The following is an 11,443-nucleotide window of genomic DNA, read 5'->3' on the forward strand; positions in this document are numbered from 1 at the left end:
TAGCAGTGCCTAAATTATCCACGCAATCCTCCATCCGCGGCAACGGATATGAGTCGGGTACGGTGACGGCGTTTACTTTACGAAAATCAGTAATGAACCTGGGTGAACCATCTGATTTAGCCTCCAGCAAACAGGGGGAGCTCCACGAACTAGTGCTGGGCTTGGCCAGGCCATTTTCCAACAGATATCTTACCTCTTTTTTCATCAGCTCTCTTTTAATCTGGTTAACACGATAAGAGTGCTGCTTAATTGATCGGGCATCTTTTACATCTATGTCATGTTCTAGTACCGTGGTACGAGTGGGAACATCACCAAAAAGACACGGATACTCAGCTACTAAGTTAACAATGTCCTGCTGCTGTTCTGCGTTCAGATGATTAAGCAGATGTGGTAACTCTTTCAGCATCTCTGAATTTGGTAACCGCGCACTGTGCTGTGAGGAGGGGCGTACAGCCAAGCCATCCTCGTCACCAGGACTTTTTTCGGCTACAATGAGCGCGGAGCAACCCCTTACTGGAGAGGGGTCATGTCTTGGGGAGCGAGTTTTCACGTCACGAGAGTGATACATTTTTAACATGTTCACATGGCAAACACGAGTTTTGCGCTTTCGGTCAGGAGTATTTATCACGTAGTCTGTCTCACTAAGTTTCTTTTGGATACTATACGGTCCGGAAAAACGCGCAGAGAGGGAAGAGCCCGGAATGGGTAACAGAGCCAACACTTGGTCACCCACTTCAAAGTGTCTGGCAACAGCGGATCGGTCGAACTGTTTTTTCATCTCCACCTGGGAGCTGGCGAGTGCGTCTCTCGCCAAACTACGAGCGTGATGCAAACGGTCACGGAATCTACTTACGTAGTCAAGCACATTACTCTCCTCGGACAACTCAGCCACGAGGAATCTATCTTTCAGCACCTTTAAAGGGCCGCGAACGGCGTGCCCAAAAACAAGCTCCCCTGGGCTGAATCCTAGAGATTCCTGTACGGATTCACGGGCGGCAAACAACGCAAACGGAATACCCTCATCCCAGCTTTTGTCTGACTCCAGACAGTATTTACGCAGCATGGATTTCAAGGTCTGATGCCAACGCTCCAGCGCGCCCTGTGACTCTGGGTGGTAGGCACTGGAGATCACATGTTTTACCCCTAAGGACTGAAGAATCTGTCCGAAGAGCTTGGATTTAAAATTGGTGCCTTGATCAGTCTGTACTACTTTTGGTAGACCAAAGGTAGTGAAAAACTTGGTCAGCGCTTTAACTATGGAACTGGATGTTATTTGGCGCAGCGGCACTGCTTCAGGGAACCGAGTGGAGGCGCACATAATGGTAAGTAGATACTGATTACCTGACTTCGACTTCGGTAGTGGCCCAACACAGTCTACTATGACTCTCTCAAATGGTTCACCGATAGCAGGTATCGGGCGCAGCGGTGCCGGCGGGATGGTCTGGCTCGGCTTACCTGCTAATTGACAAACATGACAAGTGCGACAATGGTTAACGACCTCAGATTTTAACCCTGGCCAGAAGAAGTGTTTCAGAATGAGGTTGTACGTCTTGTTAACTCCCAAATGCCCAGCCCACGGGCTTTCGTGTGCTAGAGTTAAAACATGCCCACGATAACTAACAGGAACAACAATTTGGTGGATGACATTCCACTCCACTCCAGCAGTTATCGTGGGAGACCATTTACGCATGAGAATGTCATCGTCCATATAATACTGGGCATCAGGGTTACTGGATGCATCACTTACCGTGGCAGACAAACATTTCCTCAGGCTTTTGTCTGCCCTTTGAGCAGCGATGAGCCGCTCCCGAGTTACAGGCAGCCGGAGCTCAGGAGATGCGGTGCTAATATTTACCTGTTCTTTTACCTCCTTAGGAGGAGAATGGGACGTCACAATGGCGTCTAGTTCGGTCTCACCTGCAAGGACTTTCAACAGCACACTGTCGGTTAGATCAACATCATTACTCCTGTCACTCTCTGCAGCACGCTTCTGTTTTTGAGCGCGCGTAATTACGCACGACGGGAACAAAGCCAGCAGCTCCGACTCATCACTGTTAGCGGCGAGTCTTGGGCTGACAGAGAGTATCGGTGCCCTGTCTAACACCTCAAGCGTAGGCGTCACCTTACCCCCGGCAATGTCATTCCCCATTAACATTACGATGCCACGGATTGGCAACGCCGGGCAGACCGCTACCGGGAAGAAACCGCTTATTAATTTGGACTGCACATGCACCCGGTGCACTGGCCGCGGAACACAACCCATTTCGATTCCACTGAGCATCGTACTGTAGCCACACGCCGATTGCTCTGAAAATGGTAACGATTTTGCAATTATAACAGACTGGGAACCCCCGGTGTCGCGCAAAATCTGTATGGGACGCTGATCACCTGGCGCGCCGGTTAGCGACACTAAGCCCTCCATAATAAACGGCCTGAAGCAGGGATCAGGACTATCATCATCACACGGGTCTGTGGGATTTCCAATACGCCCTGATTTAATTAAGCCGATGCCTTTAGGCTGGCGCACAGCCGGAGACGGCTGCTGCTCCTCCTTACGTTTCAATAACAAACAATTTGCAATGACGTGTCCGGCCTTGTGGCAGTAGTAACACTCCCTCTCCTCTCTGCGCACGAGAGGAGCTCTGCTAGGACCTCTATCAACAGAGGCAGCGGGAACGAAACGAGGCCTGTCAGAAAAAGAGGACGAAGTGAACGTAACCTTGTGTGTAAGCATATACTCATCCGCCATAACAGCTGCAGCAGACAGAGTGTTTACTTTCTGCTCATTCAAATGCACAACCATGCGCTCAGGCAAACAATTTTTAAACTCTTCCAACAACATTAATTCACGAAGGGCAGAAAAATCATTACATTCCTTAGCGGAACACCATTTGTCAAAGAGACTTCCCTTATCCCTCGCAAACTCCACATAAGTTTGGGTGGCGGACTTTTTCTGGGCTCTAAATTTTTGCCTATAAGCCTCTGGCACCAATTCATAGGCGCGCAGAATGGCGGCTTTCACAGTGTCATAATCTTTACTAGCCTCAAGAGGGAGCGCTGCTACTACCTCTTGGGCTTTACCAGATAACCTACATTGTAGTAGTAGGGACCACATCTCAACAGGCCATTTAAGAGCCAGCGCAATGCGCTCAAAGGCGCTAAAGTAACAGTCCACTTCGGTTTCTCGGAACTGTGGGACTAAAGTGATGTTTTTACTAATGTCAAAAGCTCTTGGTGAATAACTAGCGAGCATTGAGGGTGAGCCAGCTGACGCAGAAGCTGCCTCTGCCGTAAGAGTTTCCCTCTGTAAATCAATCTCCATCTGACGTAACCTTACGTCTTTATCTGCCTCTATCTCCAGTTTTTTAACTTGCAGGCGGAAGTCAAGCTCTGCCTGACGTTCCTGCGCATGAGTCTGAGCCTCGAGGTGGAGACGAGCAAGGCGTACTTTTAAACGTGCCTCGTCTCGAGATCCTGCAGAACCAGGCGATAGGGGATCGTATCGAGGGAGAGTAACCGGCGTCTTAACCCGGCCCTCCGCCTCGAAGGCAATACCCGGGGCTGGTTTCGGCTCTCGCTCAGCCACAGTACTGGGAGTTCCACCCTCAGCCAGAGCGACTTCCTCCTGCATACTGGACTCTGCAGGCGCCAACATCTCAATCACCCTCAGCTCAACAAGTTTATTCACCACTAACTGCTTTAGTTCTTTCTTAATTAGCTGCCTCGATGCCGAGAAACAGAAGTGGCTGGCTATGCTTAACAGGTCGTCCTTTCTACACAGCGCAAGTTGATCACGGGTGGGGGTTTGAAGAAAACGCTCTAAATTGAACGCCATAGCACCCCCGGTGCAAACAATCAATCAATTAATTTAAACAAGTAATTCTCGGGAATAATTAATATCCCGGGACGAGCCCCCATTTATGTTACAACCCGGAGTTGGTGTAGGGGTAAAGGGAGTAACATAGAGCCGATGTTATCAGGCAATCACTTGTTTATTTGTGAGTGATTGAAATTAAAGCAAAATAAACCATACAATGGATGGAATTACTACTAAATGAAAACGAGGGTTTAGGGTGGCCGAAAAGGAGAAAACAAGGCACACACCCTAGCCCTGCACAATCCTAACACACAGACAAATTACACAACTACCTCAATGCACCATTAAGTATAAACAAACACGAGTACCTCAAACTAGTTAACATTCAATATCACAATCTAAAGTCCACTGACTCCAGTGGGACTTATACACAATTTCTGGTTAACAATGTCAACACACAATCGAGAGGCACGGGGAACAGATCGATGATAATCACTGCCCCCCTTGGTCTGGTCACAGCTGGCCTTTAATTATTTCCCCCTCGGCCCAGCCGGCTGGTGATTGGCTAATCACTTGTGTCGTGGCAGAGGCAGGACCACAAACGGCGGGAAACAAAGGGCATCCCCCTGAGAGCGTTCCGGAGGCGTGGCCCCGAAGGGAATCTCCAAGACGTGACGTCGTCTTGGAGCGACGGGACAGCTGGACGCACCAAGAGAAAAAGAACACAGGGAACAGCGCCGCACAGCAACATACCACAATACAATACTAACAATACCGAACGGTCACCTCGGCGACCGTAACACTAAACTACACAATACATGAGCAGATGAGTGAAATGGACAGCGGGTTTGTTGTGTTTCATGTACAACAACTCACCCTAACAGAAGAGGAGCAAGAATCACAGTCTTCATATCTGTACAGCTGCTGTGGCTCAAGAGGTAGAGCGGGTCATCCACTAATCAGAAGATCGATGGTCCTCCAGTCCGGATTGGACAAGATAGTGAACCCCAAATTGCCGTTATTGTGTGACTGAATATTTAGATTAGATCCTGATGGGCAGGTGGCACCTTGCATGGCAGCCTCTGCAAGCAAGTGGCCTGGAAGCTGAACAGGGATGGAGCAGGAAACCTCAGGAGGACGACCTGGAGGCAGGGCAGATGGGTAGAACCTCTCCAGAGGACGGCCCGCAGGCCGGAGAGCCGATGGTCGAATGGCCACTTGAGGCTGGCTCCAACAGCGAGTCAATCCCCACAGACCCCCACAGACCTCCATATTAAAATGCCAAACTTTATAGCAGAAATAACCATGTTGTTTTGGAATACCATTAGAAAAAACCCAATGAAAAAGTGATGTATAAAGAGAAAAAGGCCAAAAGTTGCAAATGATTGATCTTTATTATGACAGTGCTACACTACAAAACACATGACAGTCGATTATTATTATTACTGGGAGATGTGTTGCATGATCATTTTTCATTTTGCATGTTCACTCATCTGTTGCACAGATCAGTGCTGCAGCAATAGCCATATGATACGTCCGAGTTACTCAACAGGTGGCAGTCATGTGCAGTCATGCAACCCTTCATGCTGCTGATATCTGTGACAACATGGAAAAAGACAGGATAGATTATTAGACTTCCTCAAGTTTTCAATGGAAGTGATGACTCTGAACTGATCCAGGTGATGTATTCTTTTCCTTCTTGTTCTATTTTTTTTTAGCAGAACAGTACTCTGAAGGAACAGCCTATACTTACGGGGTCCAATAGGGTCAAAAATGATGGTGCCACAGACGTGATTTGATTCTCTGCAGGTCTCCACATGGCTTGGGCATGGCTTTGAGGTGCCTCCACAGTAACACTTCAAGGCTTCACCTGGAAACAGAAAAATAAATCATGTTCAACTGTTATATACAAACTAGTGCTGCATTTTCACTGCCACAAATGATTGTCCTTTAGCTCTAAAATCAGCTCAAACCAGACACACTGGAAACATAATATTATTTTACAGGTATTATTAATCAGCTGCAGATTCTTGTGGAGGATGTCATTTAATTTTTTGGTGAAATAGGCTGCAGGTGTTTATTGTGTTTCCTGAACATTAACTCACCCTGACTGACAACCACCAACACCAGAAGAGCGAGAATCACAGTCTTCATGTTTTCACGTGTGTCTGCACACCGACCTCTGCATGAATGAAGCAGAAGAAAAGTGTTAGAAATCAAATGCCATTTTATTGGAGGACTTTATCATGAGCATGTTAAAAACCTTAAAGATATCCCACCTGGTGAAGTGTTGATACCTCAGATGCCTACTGCCAGGCTGCCAGCTTCCTTTTTATTGGGACTTGTTGCACAATCAATGTGAATCCAGTGTATCATTAACTCTAAAACTGTCATCTGGGTTTCACTCACACTCTTACTTACTTATTAAGGTCAGACGTGGGTGCTGAGAAAGCCAATATGGCACCACGGATTCACCAGGAGAAAATACTAAAAAATGTTATTGTCATATTTCTAAAAAAAAACAACAACCTCCAATCATTTGGAAAGTGATATCAACAAATTGAAAAAGGAAAACAGTTGCGGCTGATTGATCTTTATTATGACAATTCAGAAATATACAACACATGACAGTAGATCAGTATTATTAATGGAAGATGTGTTGTATGATTAATTTTTCTTTTTGTGTTGTTCATTTAGTTGTTGCAGAAATTCCGGTCGCAGCAAGTGGCACGTAGTGCGTGTGAACTCCACCAGCTGCAGTCATCAGCATCCATGCAACCCATCATGTCGCCAATCTCTGTGGAAACATGGAAAAAGACAGGATAGATCAATAAGTGATGACTCTGAACTGATCCAGGTAATGTATTTTTTTCTTATTGTTTTTTAGCTGAACAGTACACTGAAGGAACGGCCTGTACTTACGCCAATTACTTTCAAAGATGATGTTGGCACAGACTTGATTTGATCCACTGCAGATCTGCTGACATGAGTGGTAGTTACAGAAACACATCAAGGCTTCACCTGGAAAATAAAAATAAATCATGTTCAACTGTTGTATGCAAACTAGTGCTGCATTTTCACTGCCACATATGATTGTTCTTTAGCTCTAAAATCAGCTTAAACCAGACACACTGGAAACATAATATTATTTTACAGGTATTATTAATCAGCTGCAGACTCTTGTGGCTGGTTTTCAGGAAGATGTCATCTAATTTCTGGTGAAATAGGCTGCAGGTGTTGTTGTGTTTCCTGTACATTAACTCACCCTGGCTGACAACCACCAATAAAAGAAGAGCGAGAATCACAGTCTTCATGTTTTCTTGTGTCTGCACACCGACCTCTGCATGAATGAAGCAAAAGTGTGAGAAATCAAGTGCCATATTATTGGAGCACTTTCATCATGCACACTTGAAAAAAACTTAAAGATATCCCACCTGGTTACTTGTCCTACTGGAGTGTTGATACCTCAGATGCCTACTGCCAGTCTGCAAGCTTCCTTTTTATTGGGACTTGTTGCACAATCGATGTGAATCCAGTGTATCATTAACTCTAAAACTGTCATCTAGGTTTTACTCACACTCAGAGGGACTTATCAAGGTCAGACGTGGATGCTGAGAAACCCAATATGGCACCACTGATTCACCAGGAGAAAATACTAGTTTTTATTGTCATATTTGTAAAAAAAAACAACCCAAAACTCCCGCCACCCCCCACCTCCCCGAGAAGTTGTTTACCAACAAGTGAAATTTGCTGCACTTCCATTCTGTGCACAAGGTTGAAATAGCACCATGTTCTTGAGAAATGGTGACTTTTATGGGCTCTGTTTATTTTAGTTCTCATCGTTTTATTATAACAGATCACACAATAATGAGAAAAAAATCTTCAAATATAAGAAAGGTTTACCTTGAAGGTTCATTATAGACCTTGGAAATTATAGTTTGAAGACATATTTTTTTGCACCTTAACGGAAATATCCCAAGAGGTGTGGCTGAAAGCCCCAGAACATTTCCAGTAAGTGGAATTTGTGGATTTTTTTTTGGTCAAAATCAGACATTGGCTGCAAAATCCTGAATTTAAGACACGTCAGCTAAAAAGTCACGTTGCCTTCTCTTAAGCTGGGGACACACCAACCCGACATCAGAGAACTAGAGGGGACAAAGGCCACCTGTTGCGTCGCCTCACGTCACCTTTGTTTTGGCCGACATGTTGCACCCGAACACACCGCAAAGACTACAGCCAACGGCCAGTTAGCACGGACGTTCTGCGTCTGCGTGAGAGGAAATAACTCTCCACACCAGCAGGTCGCTGTAGTCTCTATTCGTTATTCAAAAAGGGAAACCGGAGTGACCGAGGACTGCGGATATACAAGCCGTTGTTATGATACGTACATGAAACAAAGCAGCGTTTACCGACCATTTTCACACCACCCTCACTCACCACTTAGCTTCATTCCAGATGGCCATGTGGTTGTGAAAATATCCTTGTATTTGTGAGATGAGATAAAGATGAAACCGCCCCCCCCTTGGTGCCCCCAAAAGAAACGCAGCAAAGGTGCCCTCTCCGATGCCCCTATGGTTGATGGAACATGATAAAGTGGCCTCTAAGGTGCCCTTAAATGGAGAAAACATGATGCAGTGCCATATAGGCTGCCCTATATGCTAGAAAACGTTTTGCGTGCTGGTACCCCTACGCATGCAGCTGGTGCCCTTTTTAGTTTTTTCGCCCCTGCCCCTCAGAAAGCCTGAGTCCGCCACTGATTGAATATATAATTAGCTCACATTTGGGGTCCGATTGAGCTCTGCAGTGATGCGAAAATGTATAAGGCCACAAAATCAGTGTGTATAAACCAAAAATGAGAGGGAAAAGAATAAGAGAATAAGGAAAGTGGAAAAAAAGCAAAACTTGAAACACATCGCTCTTTATTATGAGAATACACAGTACATGACAGCTTAATATGGATTCATCAGAGGATGTGTTGACAATCATAATGATGATAATTCATCTGTTGCACTGATCAGTCCTGCAGCAAGTGGCAGATGATACACCTGGACGATTCCGCCTCATGCAGTCATTTGATTTCATGCAGCACTTGAAGAAGCTGGGAGCTGTGAAAACATGGGAAAAGACACGATGGATAATCAGGAAAAGTATTAGTTTCTTATTGTTATTATTATTTATAGTGGTAGCCTTTCACTGATTGCTCAGGCCCAGTGAAGACTAAAGCACTGCAGCATAAACGATGACACTGGCACAAACGTTGTTTGAACCGGAGCAGGTCTCCACTTGAGCTCCTGAACATATCCGCAAGTCTCCACAGTTACACCTCAAGGCTTCACCTGGAAGAAGGAAACCTCTTGTTCAGCATCCTAATCAAACTAAAATAGTATAATACATATAAATATGTGATAAAATAGACTGCGGGTTGCAGGTTAACTCACTCTGGCTGACAACCAACAATACAAAAAGAGCAAGAATCACAGTCTTCATGTTGTCACGGTCTCTGTATAAAAAAAGGTGGAAAAGTGTGAGGATCAGACACCATATTGTTGAATTATCAGCAAATTTTATAATCCACATATTCAAAAACATGATATATCTCACCTGATGAATTGTCCTTCTGAAGTGTTGATACCTTGGCTTCCTCTTTAAACACTCTTTTTGAGTATTTTTTTTACATTACTTTGGAATATAAAGTATATTATTGAGTCTGAAATTGTCACCTGGGTTTTCCTCACAGAGTTACTTATCAAGACCATGCATTATGCCGGGAAAACCCACTGATACACCACTGACTTACAGGAAATGTACTGTATGGTACAGTAGATCATTAAACCAAGAGATATAGTCAGCACACAAACCAGACATATCAAGATGATAACAGTAATGTCCCGATATTCACTTTTTTTAATAACCTGGGATGCTACTGTAGCTTAACCCAGTCTGAGTAATGAAGCTGCTGAAACACAGTGTGTTTGGAAAGTACAGTATGATGCAATATTATGTATAAATGAATATGTTTTCCCACATTTAGGTTTGTTTTCCACCAGATTTTCTTTTAACTTGTATAATCAAGTGTTAATAATCATGAAAATGATCCATTATAAGGAGGAAAATAGGGCATTTTTTAGTTACATTAGGTGCCGGTTTTCCTTCTGATAGGAAGCTGTGTTGTTGACATAACCTGTTGAAACTGAGCCAGTGAACATGAACCCAAAAGCCTGAATCATGAATCTTAGAGTTTACCTTTGTGTGCACTGAAACCCTGAATGAAAAATAACCATTATATTAAAATATAGAATTAAAATGTTAACATAACTGAATATAGTTGTTTTTATTATCAGAAATGCTGATACGACTGCTGCAGTTCTTTAATACACGTGAAAAATACTGTACATTCACTTATATAATCAGATTGAGAGTCAAGACAGAACAGCTCAAATAAAAAAAGGGATAAGCGTTCACCAAATTCTCATTGAATTCACAGCCACTGATGAGAAAAACAACAGCTGCAAATCCTCTTCTTCTTTTATAAAGAAAGCCTTGAGGAGATTTTGTCTGTTTCTCTGTTCTTACCAGAGACTTTATTCAACTTGTGGATAATCTCTTCTGTAGAGTAAATTGATGACTGTATTGTGGTTGTACAGTAATTTAACTAAAATAATTCACAAATTTTATATTTGATGGCAGCTCTTAAATTTTCCCTTCACTACCTTCAAAGTTATATCAAACATGAGGCTCCTGCATCTCTTTAAACGGTCCACCTGAATCTCTATTTGTTGAATTTAGGATTGATTGAACTAATTATTTCACAAATAAATAATAATAAAATAGAATAAATAAGGGAAATCATTGTTTCTTTAATTGTCTAAAACACATCAAAACAAATATTTTAACTCTGTATATATATATATATATATATATATATATATACAAATAAATATATAAATATATATATATATTTAAATAAATAAATATATATACAAATATATATAAATAAATAAATAAATAAATATATAGTACCTCCCATCATCTCCCTGTCATATAACAGTAAAGAGCCTGAATTACAGCTCAATTCAAACTTCCTGAAATGCCTAGGTGAAAAAATAATATAATATGATAAGTGTGACACCACAGTAAAAGACACTTTAATACATTTCTGCATACTTTATTTTGTCAGCCGAGGAGAAATCATTCAAAAAGAACAAAGTTCCTGAATATTGTATGAGTATCACAAGTTAGTGTAAAGTTGTTTTTTTTCCCCAGGAGGCATTCATATTTTATAAATTAACTTCAGTACTAAATATTTAACGGGACCCTTTTTTTATCTAAATATGTATGTCTTTATTTATGTTTAATTTATCCACAGCTATGTCGTGTTTATAGAATTGTAGATCTTCGAGAAAGATTTTTTTTTTTAACCTTTTTTGGTAACACTTCATTTTACAGGTCCGCAAATTTCATGGTAATGAGGTGATAATTAACAAGTAACCTTTTTGAGATTTCTTAGGAATTACTGCCAAAATACCCCAATATTTACCTGAAAAATTATCGAAAATGACTTTATTATAAACATTATTTAATAATTATATTTCCCAATAGCTGGTAATTTATTAAATACATTTTCAG

The 11,443-nt window shown here is 42.6% G+C and overlaps 1 long non-coding RNA gene across 1 annotated transcript; it reads right to left on the bottom strand.

Annotated features, from left to right (window-relative positions):
• Nucleotides 1–5,628: 5,628 nt before the first annotated feature.
• LOC141758264 (uncharacterized) lies at nt 5,629–7,362 on the bottom strand. The gene is made up of 3 exons (XR_012591850.1): nt 7,252–7,362; nt 7,083–7,157; nt 5,629–5,687 (listed from the first exon to the last, which is right to left on the bottom strand). It is a non-coding gene; the product is annotated as an uncharacterized LOC141758264 (long non-coding RNA).
• Between the last annotated feature and the right edge of the window lie 4,081 nt (nt 7,363–11,443).

The sequence above is a fragment of the Sebastes fasciatus genome, chromosome 20 (assembly GCF_043250625.1).
Source record: "Sebastes fasciatus isolate fSebFas1 chromosome 20, fSebFas1.pri, whole genome shotgun sequence".
Taxonomy (NCBI): domain Eukaryota; kingdom Metazoa; phylum Chordata; class Actinopteri; order Perciformes; family Sebastidae; genus Sebastes; species Sebastes fasciatus.